Raw genomic sequence first — 27,547 nt, 5'->3', positions numbered from 1 at the left:
GCGGAAGTCCTTACAGCTTTTGCATATCCTTAAGTGCCACTAAGTGGTGCTATCATTCTTTCATATGTATGTGTGTGTTTGTGTGTGGGGAATGTGATGCTTATCGCACTCCACCACAGCATTTGTACACGGACGGAGATAGGGATTGAAATACACTTGGATTCGGGCATACATATACTCTGTGCATCCTGCATATATCCTGGCTGTGTGTCTGTGCTTTTCAAGTGCACGTGTAGTTGTTGATACCCCTTCCCTTTTCTCTTCCCCTTCCGCTTCCGCATCTCTAAAACTCGATTCTCTGCGGTTTTTGTATCGCTGACCATGACAGAATTTCTCTCTCCACCACTTCTACTATACATATATATTTTTTTGCAGCATACCAAGGGTCCTCTGCGCCAGGGAGGGAGTCACCGCTTACCCCACGGCTGCTACCAAAAAGTGTCCAAAACATAAATGACATTTATATTGGTTATAGTATTAGAAGGAATGCTGGCTGGCTCTGGCCCAGACCCCCACGTACGTGCCAACATTTTGGGTCATAAAAATGTATACAAAAGCAAGAGCAAACAAAGCTCAAGCAGGAACAAACAATTTATACCACTGGCATAAAGGAATAGAGGTCAAGCCATGAAATATGAGAAATCGCACGCATCTATGTACATAAAGTGCGTTTCATAATCGGTTGACAGTCGAGTAGTGCAAGATGAGCCCAATATGTTGTTGATATCCCAAAGCATATCTATATTTATCTGGCTTTTACGTTTGATGGCAGATTACTTGTTAGTTTGACTTAGACGCTTAAAGGTTTCGAACTAGGAGCTTAGGTTTAAGACGCAATACTCTTTTGTTTTACACTTTCTAAATTAGCAATACTGTTACTTATGAAACGTCCTGTATCTCTAAAACAAACGTGATAGTTATATCATATATTTCAGTGTCTACATTTAGAATCCTGTTAAGCTATTGGAAACTTTTACCAAAAATGAATACAACAGCGCAAGCAACCAGGATGGCAATTTTCTGGTCACGTGGCTGGGCATCGTGAGCTACAACGGACCTTCAAGAGTCAGAGCCAGGCATTGCGTATACGCCGTGTGCGTCAAAACGCAAATGTCAAAATTGGCCTGGCTAAAAGGGTCGCGTTGGCCGAAAAGCGACTGGAACGAGCATTTATCCAGGAGCCTGGCTATGGGTATAAGGAGGCGTGGCAATGGGCGTGAATGGAAGTGGGTGTGAGTGTCGGGACCAACTCTGCGAGTGGCTTAGGCTATATGCGTGCCTTTGGCATATTTGTGTTCCTACACACACCCTCGGTTCAGACTTGCCCCTGGATGTAGAGGTGGAGTGAGCGATAGCGAAGAGCAAGTTCAATGGCTTCGCTCATAAATCCATCGCCGCAGCCAATGCAAATAAACAAGGCTTCGAGGGAACGCAAAATGAGAAAAGCGAGCTTCAGTCTCAGTCTGGCCTCAGCAGGCAATATTCGCAGTTGAGCGCATAGATAGCCAAACAGCGAAACAACAAACAACAAGGACAGGACGACGCACAGGATGCATGCCACATGCTGATTAAAATCCAAACTTCGCGAATAAGGGAGCCAGGTGTTCCAAGCTCTGAAATTCACTATGTTTTCAGTTTTGCCATGGCTTCAGGAAAGCTAATATGTGTTTATATATTGTTTTTGTAAATTCTATACAAATTATAAATTGTTTAAGTCTTACCAGATGACTATTACCTTTTGCTATATATATTTTCTTTGAAATAAATACGATTCCTAAGAGTTTATTATATAAAATGTTGGTAAAGTTGGCTTATATTGAGGACATCAAAATAATTTTACTCTTTTAAGTTTGTATGCTTCTTCTGTTTAAATATACTTTCCTTTTCAAAGAGTATATTTAGAGGAGATTCGCTAAAATTCTGCAACTCCTAACGACCTGTAGGTGACAAACTTTCCCAGTGTTTTTTGCTTCTCACTTCGGTAGCATCCTCAACCCCTTACCCGCCTTTATTCACTGCTTGCTCCTCCAGTTTGTTGATTTTTTTTTTCACCAGAAGCTGGCAAAAGGGTTTTATTCCGGTGAATATTCTTGTATTCCTTGGCTCAGTCATGCACGACGAGGGACCCAAAACATAAATACAAAATCATTTTTGTTTTTTTCCTTGTTGTTTTTCGGTTGGTATCGACTGTTTTAGGCCTCCGAGCGTCTCTCGTTGTTGTTGTTTGTTATCCTGTGGGCCTAAATCATATTAATGAATTTTCTTTTAGTCATGTTTCAGACCTCGGTCAAGTCTGGCCCCTCGGTTGGGAAGGGAAAGGGCTGAAAGTGGAAGTTTTTGGGTGACATTAATTACGCAAAATTAAATTTGATATCCTCGCATTAGCCGGGAATCAAGAAACGTACAAAACTGAAACGCTTCACCGGGTTTTACTTACTTTTGGGGGAGTTTCAGGGCTTCCTTTTTTTTTTTTTTGGGTGGAAAGGGTGAATGGGTTTGTTGGGAACTTTGTGGGGTCGCCACTTGAGCGGCTTAGCTTAATTTATTATTAAAAAAAAAATAAAAGAAGGGGAGAACAAGGAATAATAATTGCCTGCAATGCGAAATCCGCTTTTGGTCATTAGCGGAGGAGAGGGTGAGCTTTTGTCCTGGGGGATGAATGCGTGTGTGTGCTGGGGGATGCATATAACCCTCCCCAGATTCCCGCTGAATTTATTTGACCCGCGCATTGCGGACCTCATTAGCAATAGTTTTGTTTGGCTTTGTCTGGTTTTCGGGTTCAGTAGTAGTTGCGCCCGAAATGTTTATTTTAAGGGGGATTCCCATCCGTTCGAAAAATCAAGGCATAAATCATGGCGTCGGCCTGCACTGACAGCTGCGGCGCCATCGATGATGATGATGGCGTTTCCGGGGGATTGGAGCTGGGTCCTTATCAGCTAGCCAGCACTATACCAATTCCATACTTGGCTTTCAGCTGTGGGCCAACTAATTAGCCCACAAATGTGCGACATCGGGGGGACATTGAGAAGGGAGTCACTACTGGGCGGTGTCCATAAATAATGACAGCTAATTTAAATGTTTCGGTGAAGGGAGCAGTATTCGCGGATCCTGGGATTTACAGTCAAGGATTGACCCAATACTTAGTCAAAATTTGGGTTTTTTTTAGGCATTTTAAGGAAGGGGACTTTACATGGAGCGTGTATACATATTTGCAATGAAAAGCGTATGGAAGGAATAAATTTCCAGGTAACCCTTTTTTTTTTAATTCACAAAAATCGAAGAATATTGAGATTTCTTAAAATTCATATAGAAACTGGACTTAGTTGTCTTTCTTGGTTTATTTCTATTTTTCAGTTAAGCTTATGTTACCCTTTTTAATTCGCCTATCCTGGTCTCTTTCTAGGTTAATCTCATCTACACCTATTTAATTCGCTTCCTAATAGTTCTCTATCTCCTTTTAATAATTACTTTTCTACTACTTAACCCTTCTTCCTTAATTCATTCTCTATTACTTCATTTTAAACTCAACCTTCTGTATCATATTTTTCTTCCACCATCTCCATTATTATATTTTCTTTCTTCCTGGGTAATTTTTTCCCCGCCTCTAGTTGCCATGCCTACTATTTCAATTTAATGTGTAAGTCCTCTACCTTCTGGTCCGTGCTATCAGGTGTCCTTGGTAATACTAACCCATTTGTTTGGCCCCAAACGAGGGGAATGATAAAAAATATGGTACCGGATGTTTTGTTTCCCCTCACTCACTCACTGAATTCCTAACAGGAGCTGCTCCTTTTTGCCTTTGACTGGCGGGGATGAGCAGAGGAAGAGAGAGAGAGAGACGAGAAACGGTGCTGGATTGAAGCTGGTTAAACGAGGAGGCCAATCAAGCTGCATGAGTGCATCCTGCTGGAGCCCAGCTGCAGCCAACTCGCATCCAACTCGTACATACACACATACGCACAGTGAGAGAGATGGAGACACGTGTGTGGCATCATCATTAACGGTACTGAAAGGATCCCGGTTTGCGGGTAAGGGGTCCCCGAGACTTTCTCCTTTCACCTGACTTCCCCCTTTTCCACAGACCTCTTGTCTTTGCTGATTGCCTGCTGCTAAAGACACCAAACTATCTGCGAAAGGAGTCTTAACATAGATAAGTTCGAATTAAGGCAGTTGATATACGATCAAAGAACGATTTCGAGTGCAGCCTCTTATTATGTAAAACTACAGTTGAACTACTTTGTCTCGAACCTACCAAGTTTGAATTGATGTAGTCAGAGAAGTTCGAATTTTATGTTAAATAAGTTTCTTATTTTCTAGACATTGCTCAGTTAAGTAACTTTATTTATTTATTTATACTTGCAAATAATTTTATTTTTTTAAAGATTTAGTAGCTGAATTTCAGAGATCTTGAAAGGCTTGATGTTTTTCCCAGCTTTAATTATTAGTAAAAACTTCTAAGCTAATATAAACCCATATCAGAAGGCTATAATATTTTCTTAATATTATTTACGGCCTAGTCAAGGGTATATTTATATATTTAAAAAACTATCAAATTGCTTAATTTCTGTTCTAAGCTCAGCTTATAGCCGGACTGTGTGAGTTTAGGACCTTTCAGTTTAGGCAAGGTTTATCGAGGGGGAATCTGCCAGAGAAATATGCGAATCGAGATTCCGAGTGGAGTTTGATTTCGATCCAAAGCGGAATACCGAGTGCGGTAATTGCATATTCCGGGTTAAATCAGCTTATCCCAGCCGAATATGCTAATTTGTTCGTCCGTGTGAGGGAGTGTGTGTTTGTATGCGTTGCATTTGCTCGTGTGTGTGTGTGTGAGCGTTAAGCCGAGCATGAATAATTCAAATCAAAATTAATTTGTTATTAGTTTTGCAACAAAAACACACACACAAGCAGCAGCAGCAGCACGAGCAACAGGCCGAGCAGGCGAAGGAAAAGCGTTGGAAAAACTTTGAAAACCAATAAGTGTGGCCAGGCATAAAGCCAGTCTCATTAGCAACTATGTATAAAGACCAAGAGCAATAGAGATGGAGGGCATAAGAAAGAGAGAGACAGGTCTAGCTGCTGCAATAGCGTCTTAAAAAATTTGCATAAAACACTAAAAATATCAACGACAGTAAAAAAAAGCAACAACACGAGAAAATGCGCACAAGAAAAACTAGAAAAAAATATGGAATTCAAATAAACCTTAAAATTGACTTAGTGACGAAGGCAGCGACAGCTAAAGCAACAAAAACAACATCATCGGTGACACCAGCAAAAAAGCAAAGCAAAGAAAATGGAAAAATAAAATCAGCTTCGTGACAAGACATCAACAAACAATCAAGCAGCGAAGAAAAATGAAAATGAAATGTAAATGGAACGAAAGTTCGCCTTGGTGGCCCAAGGGAAAGGGAAAAGGGAAAGCTTTCGATACTTAAAGAAGTTGTGTTTTTCCGTTTACTCAAATAGGTTCGATCGCCGTCGTTCTTAAGCCCTCGTTTTTATTTCTACCATGAATTATGGGTGTTTGTTTGTCCTTAGTGGAGTTTGGGTAGTGTGTGTTGCGGTTCTACTCCACGAATGCAGCGCATCGAACTCAAACAGGTTGGTTAGCCCCCTTAGCCCCTTAGCCCCTTCAAGCCACAGCGAGGGGCGTAGAAAAAGTTGTCACAATATACTAAATGCATTAAATTTAAAATAAAATAATTGTAAGTTAAGTTTTAGTAGTATATTATTGTCAGAAACAAACTAAAGAATAAGGTAAATTATATAATTGCATTTTTTTTATCATCTATCTTATGTAAATCTTATGAATTTTATTATGAAGTGTGCAAATAAAACCTAAAAGCATATAAAAAAAAATTGATTTTGTATTTAAATTTAATATTTACTACTACTACTAATAATAATAATATCTTTGGATTTTTCAATCCATAAGATGGGGTGTCCAAAAGTATGCAACAGAATTTTTAGGGGCTTTTATTTCACACTAAATGGTTATTATTTTTATTTGAAATTCCTCAAGAATATTATTTACAGAGAAAATAATACATATCTCATTTTGCAAATTTTTTCCTTGTTTTGATTTGATTAAAATAGTTCTCAAATTTGCAATAACCTTCAAAAATTTCTTATAAATTATTTCTCTTTCTAGGAAAGAGAACTCCCGCTCGCCATTCTACCACCCACTCGGCCTTCGAATATCGAACATGTTCGAGTTGCAAGCTCCAAGCAAACTCGTTTGGAGCCGGCTGTCATTGTGGGGGCCACACTTGCCGCCTCTGCTGGGTTTTTGGTCAGACAAAGTGTTCGTTTGCCCCATAGTGTGTGCTGGCATTGGCGCTCGGCTTCAGATTCAGATTCAGTTTCAGATTCAGATTCAGTTTGTTTATAAACCGTGTGCCGTGCGGATGTGCGTCGCTGCGTCTTGTGAAATCGCTGGAAAATCTCGCTAAGAAGCTCGAACTTTCAGTTTACCGCTCGACGGTCCGTTCTAACTCCGCGAAGCCCGCCGCCCACCGCCCCACAAGCAGTCTGTCCTCGTCTTGGGAAATAAAAGAAGCGAGGAAAAGCCGAAGGAAAAGCGCGCGCGGCAAGTGAAGCGCACAGGTTAACCTGTGTGTCAGTGTGCCTGTGTGGGGATATGCCCGTGTGTATGGGTGATATACAGTGTTTATTTGTGTGATTTCTTTTGTTTGCTGGCCAATTGTGGGGCCTAATTGAATGCTTGTCTCATATGGGTTAAAAGAACCCAACAACAACAGCAACAAAAACAACAGGAGCAGCAGCAGCCAACAGCCGACTCGAGTGTTTCGCAACGCCATAAAAAAATATATACATATATATATTGGAAAAAAAGAAGAGAAATACAAAAAGCAACACAAATACATATAAAAACGCGCACATATCGACGAGCAGCAGAGAAGAGAAGCTAAGCCAGAAATCATACATATATATATATAGATATAGATATAGCATATAAAAACCAGTTTGGAGCCGCAGTAGCAGCGCAGTCGCAGCGTTTTAGCCGAGGTGAGTTCTGCACTGGTATGCGTGTGTCCGTGTGTGGGTGTGGGTCTTGTGTGTGAGTGTGTCCGCCGCCCACATGTCGCGGCTTTCTCTGCCGGCTTCAACGTCGCAGTTGACGTCGGCGTCACAAACTGGCTTTTGTCGCTTGTAAAAAAGTTCGAACAACAAAAAAATGTTTTGATGTTTTGATCGGAGAATCCACACCACCACAGCCCCGCGCCTCCTCCTATGGCACCGAAAAAAAATAAAAGCCCCAACAACTTGTTGAGGCATTCTTCAATTCGCCAATCACACTGCGAAAATAACTATTAAATCTGATGATAACTTCTTAACTTTTATGTTGAAATGATAAAGTAATTTTATAACTGTGACTGTGTGTGATTTGATATAACATAGAAGTATTTTAGAAAGTGTTTCAAAAGAGAGATCTCAAAATAATGGTTTTATTGTAAGAAAAGAAAGAGTTAGAAAGAGTTAGAACCACAATTAAAATATATGACAGAGAAGGTAAAAATATATACACAAATAAAGTCATTTCTTCTTTAAAACTTTTACTTCCCAATACATATAAAGACTATGTATCGTTATTAGAATGAAAAAACCTATTCATAATAAATCGTAAATAAAAAAATAATATTTTAATCTCTAAAAAATCTAAAAAAATCTTTATACATAATACATCTTTCTAAAATGAACCTTAAAGTACTCATCCACAATTTCCTTTTTTCTTCAAAAATGATAAATCCAAAACCCAAATCTTATTTCAAAATACACACTGAAGCAGTCTTGAGCACTAAAATAAAGACACATTTGTCACAGTCTTAAGTCTGATTTGAATTGTAAATATTTAATGGATGAAATGGGAATCTAGAAATTTGATTGTGTAATTTTTTTTTAGTTTGCTATGCTTCATTGGGCACAACACCGATTTGATTTTAGAACCCAGAAAATTTAAATCATTGCCAAGACAGAGCTAGTGAAAAAGCCAACAACAAAATACCAGAAAACTAAACTAATTTGCACAGTTTTGCGTTTGGCAAACTTTGTCTCTCTATGTTGGCAAAAAATAGAGACAAAAAAAAGAAGAAAAAACTCATTTAGACAAGAAGACGAAGCAGCAGAACAGCAACTGATAGCAAAGGCGAAACAACAACAATGGGGGAGCAGCCAGAAACACAAAAAGCTCCGAAAAAGTTTTTAATTGTCAACTTTAAGCCGAAGCCAACTTTGGAGGAATACTACTACTATATAGAAGAGTTGGTTTTTTTTTTTCGTTGCTCTGCACTGACTTTGCCTTGCCTTTTTTATGGGCGGCACTCACTAATTGAAATTTAGTTTACTTGCTTTTACCCCTTTTTCCTTTGCCAGGACTCCTCTTTTTTGTGGTAAAATGATTTGCCCAATGTTTAACATTGAAACATTTTCGGCTTTGGTTGTTTATTTATTCACCTAATCAATACGCTCAAGGGAGAGGGAAATGCGATTGAGCATGCTAATTAGAATTTTCCTAGGTTCCCATGGGCTTTTTCCCAGAGGTGCTGACTTTATTTAAAGTTTTTTTCTCTTACTAGTTGCCTGTTTGCCTTTGGCGTTATCTTGTTAGGTATTTTAGTATCTTGTTAGCTACAAAATATCTACAAAGTATAACTAGGTTTAAGACAAATATTTCAGCACTAAAAAATAATCATCTAAGGTGTGTACTTTTATCAATTATAAAAAGTGCTTAGCTGATATCTCAAATCTAAGAAGTAATTTAAAGGCTGCAAACATTTAGATTTATTGCCAAATTTAAAAGATTTACGGCTTTATCTTTTTCTGTAAAGATCTTTCTGGCTTTTACCAACATAGTTTTATATTAATTAGAGATTTTAACTAAGAGGAAATGCTAAGATCTCAAGTTTGAACAATTTATGTACTCAGAAAAGATACAAAAAATTTAGTAAATATATTTTTTATTTTATCTCAAAGGATATTATAAGCCTCGACTTCTCCTAACCAGCTTCTTGACTTGTACGCACTCACATAATTATCTTTCAATTCCTGTGTCCTGATCTACCCCAATGTGGCCCCTTTCGTTCAAGCCTTTTTAATTTGTTTGGCCTGCTTTTGCAGCATCTTTATGTACTCGTATTTCACAGTTTGCCTCAATTACTGGCTCCCAGTCCAGCGCTTCGTTTAAAGGGAACTTTTGTTTTCGTGCCATTTTTCATATACTTTCGCTAGCTACGCACAAATTAAAAGTTTTCAGGGCTTGCAGGCTGGGTGTCTATGTGTGTGTGCCAGGACTTTAGTGCATCTGGAACTGGGGACTAAAACTGCCAACTATCCCTGCAAGCCAGACTTAATACGCAACAATATTTTTTCTATCGCACAGCAGCAGGCTAAAACTTTGTCCTGGTGCCCGAAAATTCCCCTTGCCACTCCTGCTCCTGTTCCTCCTCTGGTCTCTCCCCTCACTCTCTCTCTCCCTCTGCTCCATATATCGTCAACACTTTCACCGGGCAAATATTTGGAATACAAATGCTGCTGCCGGAGCTGCCACAGACAGACTTTGGCATAATTTGTATGCAAAAATCTCAAATAATATACATGGCACGACACCCACTCGTGGCCATCTATGTATCTGCACATCTGAGGGATGCCGTCCCTGCTGGTGACAGTTTATAATTTCAATCAGTGTCAAACTTGTGACAACTTGATATGTTTTATTGCCCTGACCAGGCACCCACCCATCCCTTCCGTCTTAAACGAATTGAATGGAAATTCGTTTCACTCTTGATCCCAGCCCGTTACAGCCCATTTTAAGTCGCAAAGTCAGTTTAAGGAAAACAAGGAAATATTTTCTTTAATTATTTCGCATGCTGGACACATGTCGAGCAATGAAAATATTCACACAAAAATGGCAATGAATTCATTTATGTATATATATTGGGGGATAACTTTTGACTCTGCAAAGAGTTTAGGTTATTCCTTTTGTGGCTTAAATAGAAATGCAAAATTTCCTACTTTTTTGTTTCGAGATATTTGTTTAGTTTGTGGCCTGGCCACTGGATGTAATTGCAGTCCTGCCCGCTTGGAGCTAGCCAATTGTGGACAAAACTCTGGTCAGGTGGGCACCCTGATTGCCTTCGTAACCAGAAATAGTCGAGCACTTTAATTAAATTGCCAAATATTCTGTCCAAAGAAATGAAAAGAAAATGTGCAGCATGCCAACAAAAATGTCTAGAGCAAAGAACAAACGAAGTTTTACCAGAAATTTAACCAAGTTCAACTGGAATGGAGATACAAAAGTCTTTTATTTAGATGTTTGAGGCTGTAGATACAAAACAAGGAGATTTCTTTCAACCATTATGGACTTAACACTTTATATATTTATATTTTTTATTTTGTAATAACTTAGAGACCAATTAACTTATGTATCTATGTTATGTTATGTTATAGAAGCAATTAAAAGCATTCTTGTTTCAACTGCTTAACTTTCAAGTTCTCATTTTCTCTTTGCTATCAGACAGCTGTCTTTTCCCGACACTTTCCTGTCAAAGGATAAGCGCCTTTGCAACTTGATCACAGACTGCAATTTGCAATCTACAATCTGCAACTGCAGCAACCCAAAAGTTTAGATGTGGGGGCAGTTCCGCTGTCGCTATTGTTATGTTCCTTTGAAGACAATTTGAACTAAATTGCAAGTGCTGCAAAAGTTGGGGCAAAAGGAGTAGATACCAGATACAGATACAGCGCCAAACACAAGTTGATTTCATGCGGCAAATATTTGCTCAAAAAAATATATATACACAATATCCAAAAGTGAGTCAGAGGAGGATGGGAGCTCGCCGGAGCCGAATAAATATTGCATAAAGCGTTGAGTTGGCAATTTAATTCAATCCGTGGGGAGTGAGAGGGCGAGTAAACCTTTAAGAATCTCGGGGCTCGGCCAATATTTGCATAAAATCACAATTAAAGCGATTGCCGGCTGCCTTTAATTGTTTTGTATCTCGCAGATACAATGTGTAAGCCACGCCGCATACATTATCACTATCGCGCCCCTCTCGCCTGGCGGCCTGCCCTGCTCCCCCTTCTTCTGTCGACGGAGTATGCAAAGTAAAAAAAATATTTATATATATAAATGCACACCAAAACGTGGAGGCGTCGATGCGAATTTATGACTCACTGGTTGATTTTTTCCCTCAATTTTCCTGGCTGCGGTGGTCATGGCTGTTGCTGATATGTATCTGTATCTTGCAACTGCAGCCCGGTAATTGTCGCTTACGTGTTAAAGAGGTGAGCTAACAGAGTTCCAGTGGCTGTGCTGGAGTTAGCCGGTACATCGTTTTTCGCATCTTTTTCACTTTTTCGCTTTGGCACGCCGAAATGTCTCTCTTTCTGCGTTTTTGTCTGAACCACATTTGCCTTTGAGGCATGCCACAAGTCTGTTCCCCCTTTCCTCTTGCGCCTCTTCACCTGTTCTCAGGTGTGTTTGTGTGTGTGGAACGTGCCACAAGCTGGCTGCTTCTGGAACTTTTCGTTTCTTTTCTCATTTCTGCCCGAGTTCTGCTTTCTCCGACATCTATTTATACCTGAAATTGTACAGGGTAGCATGGGGGATTCGACTAGGAAGTACTTGGCAAATGTTTAACTTGGAAATTTAATGTAGAAATTATAATATAAATTGTTAAAATATAATAATAGTTAGCACGTTACAAAGGTTACTTAAAAGAAAGCATAAATGTAGTAAGAGAAAATATACTCCCTTCCGCTATTTATGAACAGTAATTTGAAATATTTAGTTACTATATTTAATATAAAATTATATAATAAAATATCCCTTAATTATGACCTTCATTTATAGGGTAACTTTTATTTTGCAACTCCCGTTGTCCGCCATTATTTCTGTTTCTTTATTTTTTTCTGTTGGTTGCCTGTCTGCGGCTTATTGTGTGAATTACTGCCGGGCCACATTCTCCTTCCGCCGGGATCCGCAGGAGCAGTAGGGTTTCTCTGAGATGGTTTGGGGGCCCAACTAAGCTGGTCGGATTACAGCTATCAGCTGCCACCTACCTTCCCCTTTGCCACCAATCTCTGTCTGCCATTTTCAGGGGCTGCGTTTTCCTTTTTGGAGCGGAGGGAGGAGGCATGGTCGACATTTTGACTTCCCAGAGAGAAAAAGGGACCAAGGGAGGGGATATAAGGAAAGGTCAATGGCGTCCTCAAAGGCAAAGCCAATGGCCTGTCAAATTTAAATATAATTAGGCATAAATTGTTGCAATTTGTAAAGCAATTTACTGCGACCACGCTGGAGGGGAAGAGGCTCATGGAATGCTGAATTAATTACGGGGGAAATGCTGGGCTTAAGACCGAGATTTGCCTTAATTCAAATGAAATTGTGGATTACAATGGACTGTAATAGGATTGGAACAATCCAATGATGAACCCTGTTAGAATCCTTGAATCTACAGTTAAATATTTATTTCTTCTATACAGATGCATCTCTAGCTTTACCTTCTTAGCAACCTTGTTGTGTGTGGTGTTTCTGGAATTGATTTTAGCTGAAAAAAAAAAGAAGAAAAACAAGAACACTTCCAATTTCGACCTGTTCATTATTCATTAAACTTCAACGTCTAGTTGCATTGCCGCCTCAGATATTTTTAGTTTTCTCCTCATCCTGGCTCTGAGCAGAGCAGCCTTCAAAACTATTTTTGTTAACTGAACTTTTGGCTCTGCTCCAGCTGGGAATGGCAACAAACAGGTTGAGCATACGAAGGATGCCCCATGGCCTGTAAATATTCCCATCGAAACGTTGTCTACCTTTAATTGCATTTCGATTTGAGTTTTAAATAAATACAACAACGCCAGCACAAAAATCGCATCAACAAAAAAGCTTTTCGGAAAAAAACGAAAAAGGGGCTTCTACAGTATTGATGAGAAGGAAAAATGACAGGTCGGAAAAAAGGATTTTGTAGTGATGCAAATAAAACAGGATTGAAGCTTTAAAGCAGTTTGTTTTTTATTTTACAGCTTTAGGGAAGCCAGAAACGTTCTTAAATGAGGACTGAGCGTGAAAAATTGTTTGGCAAATCCAGAGGCCAAGCTGCCTGCCCGTATATCGACACAAATTGTGGCAATTGATTCCGAGTGGCAAATACAAAGCACACTACAGCTCCTGTTCCCATATGCATTCGCCTTTAGCTGCCATTATACCTGATATACCACCATAAAGCGTACTTCCAATCCCTTTCCTTGGTTACAGACTCCCTAGGAACACACAAGGCACCAGTCATAAGTGGATTTAGCTTAATTTGTGGCTAAATGTGAGCACATTTCGGGCTAGCTAATTGCAAAGGGGTAGAGAAGCTGTGTAGCAAACAAATGGAAATTATTGAATTGCAAATGCAGGGAAGGGAATGCTGGTTAACAGGCTTACTATTCACTGAACCGGTAGAAGAATGTCCAGCATGGAATTGCAGAGCAGCCTCCAAGGCAATTGGGTACAAATTAACTAAACCAGAAACTAATTACATAGCCAAAAGCTGCTGAGTAGTTTACAACTAATATTTTATGCAGGATCTTAACAGGGGGAAGGAAAACATATTTGGATTAAACCTAAAAACAAGAAAGGAAGCTAACTTCGGCACGCCGAAGTTTGTATACCCTTGCAGATTGGTTTTCATATTTATATTATAAATTATAATGCCGAAAACAGACACTAAACGGAGTTTCATAACATTTTACCTATACTTAATATGTTTACAGTTTGACAGTTACAGTTATACATTCCCAGCTTTACATTTTCTCTACATCTACGGATCACTTATATGGCAGCTATATTATATAGTTCTCCGATTTTCATAATATTGTTACCAAAATTCTGAAATAATACTAAAAGCTCATGTCTCAAAGTAGATGAAAATACGTTGAAAAACAACGAAGTTATAATTTTTTCTATCACTTTCCCTATCGTTCCTATGGCAGCTATAAGATATAGTCGTCCGATTTTCATTAAATTTATACCAAAATTTTGAAATAATACCAGAAGCTCATGTCTCAAAGTAGATGAAAATACGTTGAAAAAGAACGAAGTTATAATTTTTTCTATTACCTTCCCTATCGTTCCTATGGCAGCTATAAGATATAGTGGTCCGATTTTCATAAAATTTTTACCAAAATTCAAAAGTAATATATAATGGCCATGTCTTAAAAATTGTGCAAAAATGTTAAAAAACATCCAAGTTATAATTTTTTTTCTAAAAATTTATCGAACATTTGTATGACAGCTATATGATATAGTCGTCCGATCCGGCCCGTTCCGACATATATAGCAGTGAGAGTATATAGAAGACTATATGTAAAGTTTCATTCAGATAGCTTTAAAACTGAGGGACTAGTTTGCGTAGAAACGGACAGACGGACAGACGGACGGACAGACGGACAGACGGACGGACAGACGGACATGGCTAGATCGACTCGGCTGGTGATGCTGATCAATAATATATATACTTTATAGGGTCGGAAACGTCTCCTTCACTGCGTTGCAAACTTCTGACTGAAATTATAATACCCTGCAAGGGTATAATAAAAGCAATTAAAGCAAATTAAAGTCTTTGCACTTAATTATTTTAAACAAACATTAAAAAAACGTACCCTTGTAAATGTCTGATTAAAAACAGCCACAAATTCCAAGTTTACTGTCAGATTTCTCAATAAATTTCTCTATAAAATCTTGGCCAAACTTTCTAGACTTCTTAATGGAAGCCCCAAAAAGTTTTTGCCTCAAAATATTTGTAGTGTTTATATACATTTTAGTAGATTTTCGTTGGCAAATCCCAAGTCAATTTTAAGATTTAAATCCTGAATTTATTTTTCCATCAACTCTCTGGCTTGAGCAGACGTGAGCAATCAAAAAAGCATAAAATGCTCCATATATCCTACATATATGTATTCTTCAAGGCTGCTCGGCAGATGTGTGACTTAAAATTGCAACCTGCCAATGAATATTTTACACGCTGCCTCCCAGCTCTCATACCTCGTACTCATACTCGTAAACATATGCAACCTCCCATCCTGACAGACATTAAATTTGTCACATCGTTGCTGCTTCGCCTTAAACTGGCTGCTTGTTGAACTTAACGCCCTGGCTTTTTGGCTGGAAAAGCACAGCTTATCAGTCAAAGTCCCCCCTCCGGGAACTCCCCTCAAATAAATGTAGCTGGTCGGGGTAATGGCAAACATATTTGAGATGTGAAGTGCTCAGCATTGATTACATTCAATTGGAATGGAATGGAAACCGAACCGAAAACTTGAACGATTTATTTGCCTTAACATTGCAGGTCACGCCACTAGTGGCCACCACCTCGTCAGGGGGGAAAACAAGCCAAAAGTCAATGGCAAAATGTTGGGTGGTGGTGGCTTGTTAAAAAAAAAATTGAACATTTTCTGATTTATTTGCGCAGCGAGCGCGAAATGAAAAATTGCGTAAGCAGCGAAATTACTTTCCTAAAAGAGGAAGGGAGGCAGGCATCATTAGTGGAGCGAAATGGGTGAACGGGAGAGGGGTGCCAGTAAAGTATTTGCACAAATCTAATGAGTATTGGCTAAGGAGCAAAGGAATTTCCTTTTAATATTATTTTTATTTTATTTTTGCTCACTTTCCACTTTTCAGATGACTCGCAGAAAATGTTTGCAATTTCATGCGCTGGGAAAAACAAACGAGACTAGGGAAACTCCAATGCTCCTTCCAGGTTGTGCTCCAAGGTTTTCCTCCCAGTTTTCCCTCCCACATTGATAAGAAAGTTGAGCTCTTGTCTATGGCCATATCTTGTTCGCCCTTGTCGACCCCCAAGGCTGTGCCATTGCACTGCCACCCCTTTCAGCCACATATGTGCTTAGGTGGGGGCGTGGCATTGTCTGGCAGCTGCTGGCCAAAAATGCCAAGCGCCAGGACCTGGGTTATGAGCTTTTTCCTTGTCGTCCTTGTCTTCGTGGTCTCTTGGTTACTTTATTTGTTTGCGGCTACTCTTTCGCCAAGCGGCACTTGAACTATTTGGCCAAGAGGAAGTGAATCTACTGGACAAGGACTTTGGCGAAAAGAGAGAGCTTCTTGAGTTGATTCTTAGAATCCAGTTCATATTGACATATTTTGCAGAAAGTTATATTGAACTGAAAGCAGTTGATTGAATTTGTGTGTGGAATCTAAATTAAATATTTAATTAATTAAAAAAATAGGTACATTTAAAAATTATTTTGATAATTATTTGATGGATTCATAACCTTTTTTGATCTGAAGTAAACATTGTGAAGATTATTTTAGGTTGTATTTTTGATACTGTTTTATTACCTTTCGTAATTTGTTAAGACATAAATCTACAAATTATCGATATAAAACAAGTATATTAAAAAGTTATTATTACCTAAAACAAAAATCCTATGATTTATGTTCCCTTCCACTTTCTATTTGTTTTTTTATACCTTTAGGGCATTACGAATTCGCTGAAAATGTTGTTTATGTTTTGCTTTGTTAACCATTTTGGGTTGCTGTTGCTGTTGTTCTGGCCATGGCCATTGGCTCCATTATTTTGGCCTGTCTGCCCTCGGGCCAGGACGAAGACGTGCAGGGGCGTGAAAGGAACAACTTTACCCCGGGACCAGGGAGTAGTATAGTGGTCCGTTTGGCTGTGGCTGGGTTTTTTGGTCTTGCGGGAGCCTCGTATTTCATTATCTATATATGTGCCGGGCAATACATTGAAGATTCGCCTTTCGCCTTTATCGCATTCCGCCGCCTCATCTGGCTCTCGCCTGCATTATGTTCGCCTGATTAATTTTTGAGTCGACTTTTCGGCAGGGAGTTGGGATCGGGATTCGGTTAGTTTCCCACGGACGAGGGAGTGCTCCTTCCATTCGTTCTCCTTTTTTGGGGGCCAACGCTGCTCCTTAATTGCAGATTTTCGCCTTAAATGTTGCGGTTATTATGTGCTGCGGCTTGCTTGTCTCGGTTTGTTGCTGCTCTGGTTTGTTGGTTGCGCTTATTAATTGTGTAATTTAGTTTTGGGTGTTGCCCTTTGGCCACTTTCGTGATAGCCAGACCAATTACGGTTGGCAGGAGGCCAAAAGTTGCGGCAACTTGGCGTGAGATTACGCTTTGATTTTTGTATCTGCAGGAACTTTTTGACAAAGATTAAGCGTGTTCAGAGCAAATAATTTATAGGAAAGAGACTTAAGTTATAATTGATTACTGAATGGGATTTTGGGTTTATTTTTGAGGATTTCCATCTTTAAAAATACTTAACAAAATATAAATTAAATGTTAAGTAGTCACTTATTAGAATATTCAAAAATCCCTTTGAAAAATCCCTTCAATTCAGTAAGTTCCTTCCTTAAACGAAACCATCTCCACATCGATTAGACTCTTAATGTACCTTCTTAATGTTTTTCCCATTACATAATGTGGCAGCTATCGGGACTCTCCAGAATGTTTACACTCCTGAGTTTTGCCACTCGACAAGGGCCACAAACCTCCAAGCACGAGTGTTTGCTCGTTGACGGTCGGTCCCCTCCGTGTTTGCTGGTCCCATTTGGTTGGCAAAATTATTGAATTTTTCGCCTAATTTACTGCGTTTACTTCTTTCTATATTCATAACGCGAATACTTTATGTGCTCTCGCCCACGTTGCGTATACGTAACGTAATTTATAAACGCACGAGGGCGAAAAGGGATGGAGGCGATGAATGCCATAAAACTTTGCCCAGCAAAGCAGGAACCTCATCTCTGGCAAGGATGACGGCTGGGAATCGTATGGCTGGGGGAAAGCAGCAGCTACGGTAGCAGTTCATTCTTCCCACCAGATTTGAGTTCGACTTTTCCGGGCGCTTTGGGGCAGCTTCTTTGTTTTGCTTGCTGCTGTTGTCGCGTCTCAAATTGAATTTGGGCGGAAAACTTTTGCCACCTCCTTATGCTGATGACAAGTTTGTATCTCTCTCTCCACTCTGTTTATGTACCTGGCTTGAGAGTTTTAATTTAGTAATATCGATAAGGCAGAGGAGTACAAGTTTGACCAGCGAGTTCTGTAATGTATGTGTATACGGGTTTCTGCCACGGATGCAGGGCAAACACTTTGCTTATTAAGTGCCTCCGTAGTTTGTTAACTCCCAGACAGGATTGCAAAACAGCAAGAGGAAAAAAAGTAAACTGGTAAAAACGTGGGCAAAAAAGGAGGAGAAAACGTTAAAACCAATTCTCATGCCCATGGCTGGCATAAGGCACGCACTCGTCAGGCTGCGGGCCAAAAGGAAAAAAAATATATATATGAGAACTGAAAAACCCGAAACTTGTTTAACAGCATTTTTCCCTGTCTGCTCCGAGTTCTCCTGCTCCTCTCCGCCGCCCACTTCTCGGAGAGGAGGCGTGACCGATCCATAGATGGACTGGACATTGCCCTGTTATACGATGAGGTGATCAATCCATCAATAGATTGCCGTTGATCGATGTTTAGCAAGGAGACGAAGAGGGAGAAGGAGAAGAGAAGGTAGTAATTATCGAACCCAATTAAGGTTCAATAAAGTGTATGGTATATATGGTTGTGTTCACTGATTACAGGGAATCTGTTTAAGGCTTAATTAATTTGTTGGCAGATATTCAGGTATCTCAAAACATGATCCATAAATTCCTTCAACTATACATCATTTAATTTTAGTTTATTTTACTATCTAAACTTTATAATTTCTATATTAATGTATATTAGTCAGGCTAAGTTATCCCATTAACCATCAGATCCTATTAATACCCTCGCTGGAACATCCATATTAAAAAGCCAAAAAAGGGCAACAGAAAACGAGTTAAGAAGCAGGACAAATGCATACAACAACAAGACGATAACATGGCACATAACAAGTCCATATGAGTTATAAAGCGCGGCTTATAGAACTCCGTAGACACCACGGCAATACCACTCCCCTTCCTCCCCCTTGAACCCTTCATCGCACTGTGTACACCCCGCTGAACATTCGCATTGTGTTTTTCGCTCTTTTTTGCGAGATCTGTTTCTCTTTCTGCTTTTGTTTTGCTTTCTGTTTTATTTTTTCAGTGCTTCTGTGGCCAGTGGCGTATTTAATGGGGGATAAGGGGGTTTAACACCCCTTTATCTAAGGTTTTTATAAGCTAGTTTGTGTAAAACTAGTTCTTAGTCATTTCATTTTTCTTAAGACTTGAAAAAGGCTTTGATTAATAATAGTTTTAGATGATAGACATATGTATTTTTTATTAATTTGAAGCTTGAACCAGTTGAGAATTAAAGCAGCAACTCAAGCAGCTGAGTCATGCTGAGCTGAGGCTGCCCATGTTCCGCCCAAATAGATTTTTATAAAGCCTCCTTAAAAAAGAAGACCCCCTTATAAAAACCCTTCCTACTCCCCTTTCCTTTAGCTGTTTCTTTTTCCGTTTCTGTTTCTGTTTGCTGATGTTTTCGCATCTGCAACCGATGCCTCGTATAAATGCATATTGGTGTCGTCGCTCGGACGCCGCTGTGCCCTCTCGCTTCCTCTTAGTAAATACAACGGAATGGCCGGCAGGAATAACAATAACAACGGCGACGAAGAAGAATAAGCTGCTCGAGCGGGACGACAGCGACAGCAGGAATAAAGGGTCTTGGGGTCGCACGGCGCAGGAGGGGGTCCCAGAAAGGCAGCAACATCGGGATCTGGGCTTATGCGTTTTTCATGTAGCTGGCGAATTTTCGCTGGAAAACAACAGAAGTGAAAAAAGTGAATACAAAAATATAACGAATTAAAACCTTTACTGCCTCATTGGACCGAAACTGGAGCTTTATGTTATTATTTATGGAATGTGGTATGTGGGGAATGTAATGTCATTTTTACTGATTTGTTGACAATACCATTGATTGCGGTTTCATAACAACTGAATTGCACTAAAAATATAGAAAGTTTAAAGTTCAAAAAAATTGTGATTTTATTTGTATTTTCTATTTAAAAAATATGATAAATTGTATATGATTGTTGCTCACTAAATAACAAACAGCAATATGTTTTAAATAATTAACAATAATAAATCCGACACTAATAATTTGAATCATAAAACATATAAATCATATATTTATCTATCATCCTATACCTATTCTAAAAAAATATAAATCACATTTATTAATTATTATTTTTACTATCGTTTCAGGATCTATGGACTGGCTTTGGATTACGCCAACTTGTTTACAAAATAATATAAAATATTAAACGTTTTTCAAAGGTGAGTTTAAGTAGATGAAATTAATATTAAATTTGAAACTTGAGACCTTTCCAAGTATGTGATAATTTTGTTACATGCAATCCTGTCCATCTCTCAAGGTCTGTAAAAAAAACTCCCTGCCCTGTCAGCTGTCAACATTGACGACCATTTTGTATTTCCATTTCCGTTTCCCTCGCATAGTTTGTTTATTCCTCCTTCTTTTTCGAGAGCCATTTCAGGAGAATTGTGTGTGCAGAGTGGGAGCAGAAAATAAATATAAACATAATTTTTAATTGCACCCTATGGGAGAGTAAAGTTGCCAAAAAGACAGTTAGATGTTTGTTAACTCAACTCCCCCTGCCTGCCACCTTTCTCTGTCACTCACTTTTCATCAGGGGAACAATTAATTCGACTGCAGACTGGGGAAATTTCACTTTGGCAAGGATTTTCATGGAAATACCGGGGCAATACACACACACACCGAGCTCACTTTTTACAGGACACTGGGACAACTGGCAGCTGCTGCTGTCGTTTCGGAGTTTGACATTTGTATTTTAACGTTACATGCTTGCGGGCACCCGCCAGGGTTGCCACTCATTAGTGAGGAGAGTGAAAAAGGTTGCCGCGAGGGGGAAAATGGCCACAAAAGGCTGCTATTTATAGGCAAATGCTCACTTTGAAGCCATTTAAATTTTAAATGAGCCACCGCAAGATGGAAAACTCCCTCCCCCCTGCACGGACCAAGTGTTGAAAAGTTTTCGCCGAGACTGTGCCAAGATTGGTACACAATGAAAAGTGATTACACGCCTGCCTCCCCGCTCGCCTTGTTAGGGCAATAAAAAATAAACTTTAGCAATTAATTTAATTTATGCGGTATTTAATGTGCACACAATGCACACGGCACACGGCGCCAGTGCTGGCTCCCTGTTTGCACGGACTATAAGCAAATATTGGCCATGAGTCCTTCCTGTCCGACGTGTGCCTTTACGGGGATTCCCTAAACTAAAAGGATTTCCAAGGTGGGATGGGTTTTATTCACTTTTATTGTTGCTCAAATTTGAGGTATAGGGATCTGGGGATGGATAAGCTCGTACAGGATGTGTGCGGTTAGGGCCCCGCCTCATCATCGGCCTCATCATAATTTTGTGGCTGATGCATTGGCTTTCATATCTATATCAGGGTGTGAGGATATAACCACGAAAGGGTTTTACTACGTGCTAACACAAGCAATCAAGATTTAGGATATATTATACTGGAAATGGTATAATAGAAAATGGTACGCTATGGTACGGGTTAGCTATAATTATTCAAGGGGGAAGGTCTTGATTAAGTTTGAGGTTTTACGACATAACACCACCTTAATTAACTGAATCATATATTAAGTACAAGCTTTTGTGGCAAACTTAAATCAATTTTAAAGAGAAATTTATGTTTGAGGATTTCTTAAAGAAAAAGTAAAAGCTAAGAGAATTCGTTGAATGCTTTTTAATTACCTAAACCCGAAACATCAAAAGGATTTACATTTCTGTTTGATTTCTTATCGAGTCATTGGGTTTTCTTGCTATTTATTCAAACAAAAACAATGCCAAATGTATTTAACATGTTCAGCTTCATACTCATTTCATTGCTTGTCAACACATTTAATTTGTAATTCCCCCGCTGCTTAGCTGACATTTTCCCTCGCCTTTTCATTCGCTTTTCCTTTGCGAAACGTGACTCCGGATTTGCCACAGAAGAAAAAAACAACAGTAAATAAATGAAGATCCTTTTATCTGTCTGCTTCCTCTGTTAGTTCTTTCTTTCTTTCTTTTTTTTTAATTTTATGAAGCTGAAATTTCATGTCTGTGTCAAAATATTTCATGACAAGGATTATTACGCAGACGATATATGCGTGATAGGAAGTTGGTGAGGGGGAGAAAGGAGGACAGAGCGGCGCATGAACCGCCATTAATCATGGCTCAACTTTATAATTTTGGCAGGGCTTACCCGACCCTATCCTACCCCGGCTTCCGTATGCAACTACAATTTTTCATACAAAATGATGTCATTAAACAAAGAACAGAAACGAACCGACGACAATAATGAGCCGGAGCTGTGAGCCGCGTCTGGGGATTGGCCGGGGATCTGGGGTAGGGTCTGGGCACTGGAAGAGGCGGAGAGAGTCGTGCGACTAAATCCCAAAACAATTTATATGGCATGCCAGCGAAAAAGTCGCAGAGATGAGAGAGAGTGGGAAAGTGAAAAGTGACATAAACGCGGTAATACGAAGGAGAGCCCACATAATGAAGCGAACGCGACTTCTTAGTAACTGCTGGAGTTCACTGGCTAGAGCCCGGCCTGCCTCGTAGTCCTGGATACGCTCCTGATTCGGTTTTAGCTCCTGGTTCTGCTTCTGGTTTTATTCCCTTGTTTAGTCCCCTGCCCTTGGAGTCTTGCTGCAGTTCCTATTTTAGCACCAGCGAGGTTGGTGCCAAGCATACTAATAACATGAAGCTAGGAATTTTGATTTATGAAAGATGAGAGTGGTTGTTATTTTAACTAAGCTAAAATCTAAGAGTAGAGATGAACATTTTATTAGGAGGATATTTAGTTTTATTCTCAATCCTTGTTTATTATATTACAATTTATGATGTTTTCTTAACTAAACTAAACAAAACAATAACGAAACTTAAACTAAGTTATTTTTATCTAAATTATTACATACTTTGGTACTGGATTTTCTTACTGTTATTTTTAAGAGAAGTATTAAAGAAGTATTAAAATATTACGTATACGTAATATTATATAAAGAAATATATATTTACAATCTAACAAACGTTTTACAGGAATTTCCTCCTTTAACTTAAATCTGAAAAGAACAAATTTAGAATTATTATCAATATTGAAATATGTATACGTAATATCACGTATACGTAAGCCAGTTCCGCAATGCCAAATACGAGTATAAGAAATTTATTTGTCGGAAGAACTCAGCTAAAAAATACTTTAAAAAACCAATCCTTATTATTAAAGATGATGTATACATAAAAAGAACTTATATAGAAAAGCTTATATAAATATAAACCAATTTTTTCATGCTTCAAATACCTTTCCTTTACATTTTTCTGAAATTTATCCTGCAGAAATTGGTAAAATATTATTGCAAACCAAAATCGATTTTCCGACACTTATTAACATGATTATCAAGCTTTTTGCAAGTATCTTAGCAACTCTAATTAATATGAAATATATCTCTTAATGCGGCTTCTTGGAATACACAGCTGTCTGGTGCTGTTGTGGAACATCTTAACCCTCTAGTGCCCAAGACCGCCTCTAGACGGGTATTGTTAAAAACACCGATATTTTATTCTTTTCATTCCGTTTTACTCGGTTTCGCGTTTTTTCTAATTCGGGGAAGTCCAAAAATTAGGTTCGTTGCGTTTGGAATACACACTAGAGCTTGCGCAAGCTGCTGTATTCATTTGAAGCTGAAAATTCGTGCAAGTCGGACGAAAAAATTATTTTGTACGAAGTGCAAAACATAAATATTTTTTAAAAATATTATAAAAAGTTTGCTACTGGAAAAAAAATTAATACCGTGTTGCTTATAGTCTTAAGGACGCAAAATACGAAACCCACACTAAAAAAAAGTTTTCGTTAGCTTTTTATTGCTTTTATAAAGTATCCCGTCTAGAGGCGGTCTTGGGACAATTCGGGAAAAAAATTTATAAGGTAAGATTAAAAGTGAAACAACCTATAACATATTTAAGTACATATAATTGCTTCTGTAGACATGGAACGACGACAAGGGAATAAGCTATCAGCTCTTTCCGACGTGGAGATTGAAAAATTGTTAAATTCTATTGAATTTGATATTGATACGGATGGAGAAGAAGAATTGGAAGACGATTTGACTGATGATGTTTCCGAGGCAGCGCTTCCTGACTCTGAGGAAGATGAAGGGCCTATTGAACAAGTGCTACATATGTCGGATTCTATGTTGGCTAGTGAGATTTGTGTAACTTCAAGCGGAAGTCCTACTCCTTTTGCAAAATTGTTGTCTCCCTCAAGTTCGATTCCGTCCAATTCACCTCAAGCACAAAAACGCAAACGTAAAGCGCCTGCTGAGCATAATACTGCTGATGTTAAAGAAAGCTCAATAGCTGAATGTGGATCTGTTTGGACTATCGACCCAAAAGCACCGCTTTTTAAAAAGATGTTGTGGCGCCAAACGAACCTTGTCATGGATAAATCTGCAATATCCTTTAATGAGCCTGACCTCGGAGAACTTAAAAATTTGGATACGCCATTCAAGTGTTTTCAATTTTTTTTGAATGATACTATTATTGAACATATCACCCAGCAAACAAATTTGTATGCTGCCCAAAAGGACGTCAATACTTCGTTTTCCACAACAAACTTAGAAATTCGACAATTTATTGGCATTCTATTTTTGATGTCAGTTTTTCGCTACCCAAATATTCGTTCATATTGGGGGGAGTGCGCATTCGGAGCAATACAAAACACAATGGCAAGAAATCGCTTTGAAAAAATACGAAGTAATTTGCATTTTAATGATAACAGTAAGTTGCCCTCAAAGGATTCTGCCGACCACGATCCTTTATACAAAATACGGCCGCTCGTGAATCATTTCAATGATAAGTTTCAATTAGTTCCGATGCGCCAACGCTTATCTGTGGATGAACAAATGTGTGCAACGAAGATGAAGACCTTTCTTAGACAATACTTACCAGACAAACCACACAAATGGGGAGTGAAATTCTTCAATTTGTGTGACTCTTCTGGCTTTTGCTATAATTACGAGATATATTGTGGAGCAGGTGACAACGTTGTTCAAACTGGCTCACCAGATCTTGGTGCGGCAGCAAATGTAGTTGTTCGATTGTCACGCAATGTTCCGGATTTTAAAAATCAGATTATCTACTTTGACAATTATTATACTTCGTTGCCGCTTCTTGTATATCTCAAGTCCCGGGGAATATTTTCTTTGGGAACTATTCGCTCGAATCGCATTCCAAATTGTAAGCTGCCAACTGACAGCGACCTCAAAAAACAAGTGCGTGGATATTCTACAGAATTTTGTGGATCTGTATCAGGAGTCGAATTGTCTTTGACGATTTGGAAGGACAATAAGGCAGTACGACTTGCTTCGACTTACGCGGGCACTAAGCCTTTCCTGAATGAAACGAATCCAAAAGGTCAGGTTTCACGTTTTGTTCGTTCCGAAAAAAAGTACGTTGACATAAATTGCCCAAATGTTATCCACGAATATAACAGCCACATGGGCGGTGTCGATTTAATGGACGGACTTATTGGTCGATATAAAATTCCCATAAAGAGCAACAAGTATACAAATCGACTATTTACGCATATGCTTGATTTGGCAATGGTAAATGCTTATATTTTGTTCCACCGAATAAACCAGCCCGACGCTAATAACACAAAATACCAATTGCCAAACTTCCGATCAGAGGTCGCATATGTGCTGTGCAAGCTACAAACTCCTAATTTGCCAAAAGGACCCGGCCGCCCGCGGCAAGCTATTGGGAAGGAAAATAAATGCACAGGGAAGAAAACTTCCCTACCGTTTAATGATGTACGTTATGATACCGTCGAGCATTTTCCAATGTTTTTATCACGCGCTGGCAAAAAAACCTGTAAGCTTCCTGGTTGTACTTCCGAAACTCAAATTGTCTGCCGTAAATGTAACATAAACCTGTGCTTCTCCCAGAAAAAAGACTGTTTCTATGATTTTCATCACAAATAAGAAAACGAAATTTTTGTACACAAATATTTGAAGCTTTGTGAATTTAAGTAACTTTAGTTTTAATTGTTATTTTATTTGCTTTTGGTGTTCATCTTTATAATATATATAATAAAACATGTAAACAAAATTATTGATTACCTCATTTTTTGTTGGCCCATCTGCCCAAAGCCGCCTCTAGGCGGTCGAAGGTTATAGTCATATAAAACTCGATCCGAGCAAAAGTAAAAATTTTTCCAGAACAAACATTCACTTTTGATACATACTGAATCCAAAAATAATTTTTTTCTTGGAAAAAAAAATTTGGGCACTAGAGGGTTAAACCACCCACTCGTTAGCAGCTTTAGCAGCGGCAACAGCAGCTCGTAGAACTTGGCTCATGGCCTCGTGGCCCATTCAGCTGCCGCCCGGGCCAAAAAGTTTGGCCAAAACGGATGCGTCAAGTTGAATGGCTATAAAAGCGTTGAATGATGTTGCGATGATGATGGCAAGGGGCGCCGTAGGGATGACGGGAGGCAGTGAAAGGCAGGAAGAACATTACGTATGCAAGTCGGCTACGCAAACCAAACACAGACGCACCAACGCAGCACACAAATATACATACAAACGCACTTACTCACCTCTGAAAAACGGCCCCCCGTTCAACCCAAAAACCTCCCTAGCCCACCGAAATCAACCCAACTTCCCCCAAACCCCTAAACTCTGCAAACATTTAGTTAGATTCTGATTCAGCGGCGGCAACTGAATGACGACGAATTTTGAATACGAATTTCATTATACGCAGCACTCAATTATTCAGTAATCAAGCCAGGGCGGAAAGGGGGCACAGGGGCGTGGTTGGGCCAACTGTTTTTACACAGAAAATAATGTTTTGTGAGATTTTTTTAATTATTTAAATTTCTTAAAAGAATAATATTCCACAAATAATTTTTTAGAAAAATATTTTTATAAATTTAATTTTAAATATATATGTAAGTAATTATTATGGGGCTCAAAATATATAGTTCTGGTCCTATTACCATCGGTTTATTTTTAAATCATTGCAAATCATATAAACATTGCTCTCTGTGTACATTTTCCACTCATGCGGCTTTGTTTTTGTTGTCGTCTGGGCTTGTTTCGGGAATGTTAACAAATTCGCTGCAGTTTTACACTGTTACACTCCTCGCTTTAAAAACCAACCCCCCAACACTATCAGACTTTTCGGCCCAAACAACAGCTAATTAACATTGCCCAAATCTGTTTGGGGGGGACGACGACGACTCTTTTGGAAAAAGCGAACGTGGCGTGTCGGGTACAAAAAGAGACCTCACAAATTGCCAATTCGTTTGAATTTTCGATGAAGTTGTCCCTGTTGTTGTTGCTCCTTTGCTATTGTTGTTGCCCCAGAGCAATCCGACTTCATCAAACACCCCGCCCTGCGCTCTGCTACCAGCCTCTCCTCTGGCAACCGATGTTAGTTGGCAGTTAGTCGCTGCTGGCTGCTAGTAATTATAATTATGCATGTGTAAATTCATTAATTATGCAGGGCAAAGTTCG

The 27,547-nt window shown here is 39.1% G+C and overlaps 1 protein-coding gene across 1 annotated transcript in view; it reads left to right on the top strand.

Moving 5' to 3' along the window:
* The first annotated feature begins 6,335 nt into the window (after positions 1 to 6,335).
* Positions 6,336 to 27,547, top strand: part of LOC108075639 (trophoblast glycoprotein) — a 52,886-nt gene continuing 31,674 nt past the window's right edge. Inside the window, exons 1-2 of the mRNA XM_017168183.3 lie at positions 6,336 to 7,026; positions 20,194 to 20,265. The gene's annotated coding sequence lies outside the window, so the exon portion shown is untranslated. The remainder of the gene's footprint in view (positions 7,027 to 20,193; positions 20,266 to 27,547) is intronic.

This window comes from Drosophila kikkawai, chromosome 3R (genome assembly GCF_030179895.1).
Source record: "Drosophila kikkawai strain 14028-0561.14 chromosome 3R, DkikHiC1v2, whole genome shotgun sequence".
In the NCBI taxonomy this organism is placed as follows: Eukaryota; Metazoa; Arthropoda; class Insecta; order Diptera; family Drosophilidae; genus Drosophila; species Drosophila kikkawai.
The sequence above is the reverse complement of the archived record's forward strand: the minus strand, read 5'-3'. Positions and strand labels throughout refer to the sequence as shown.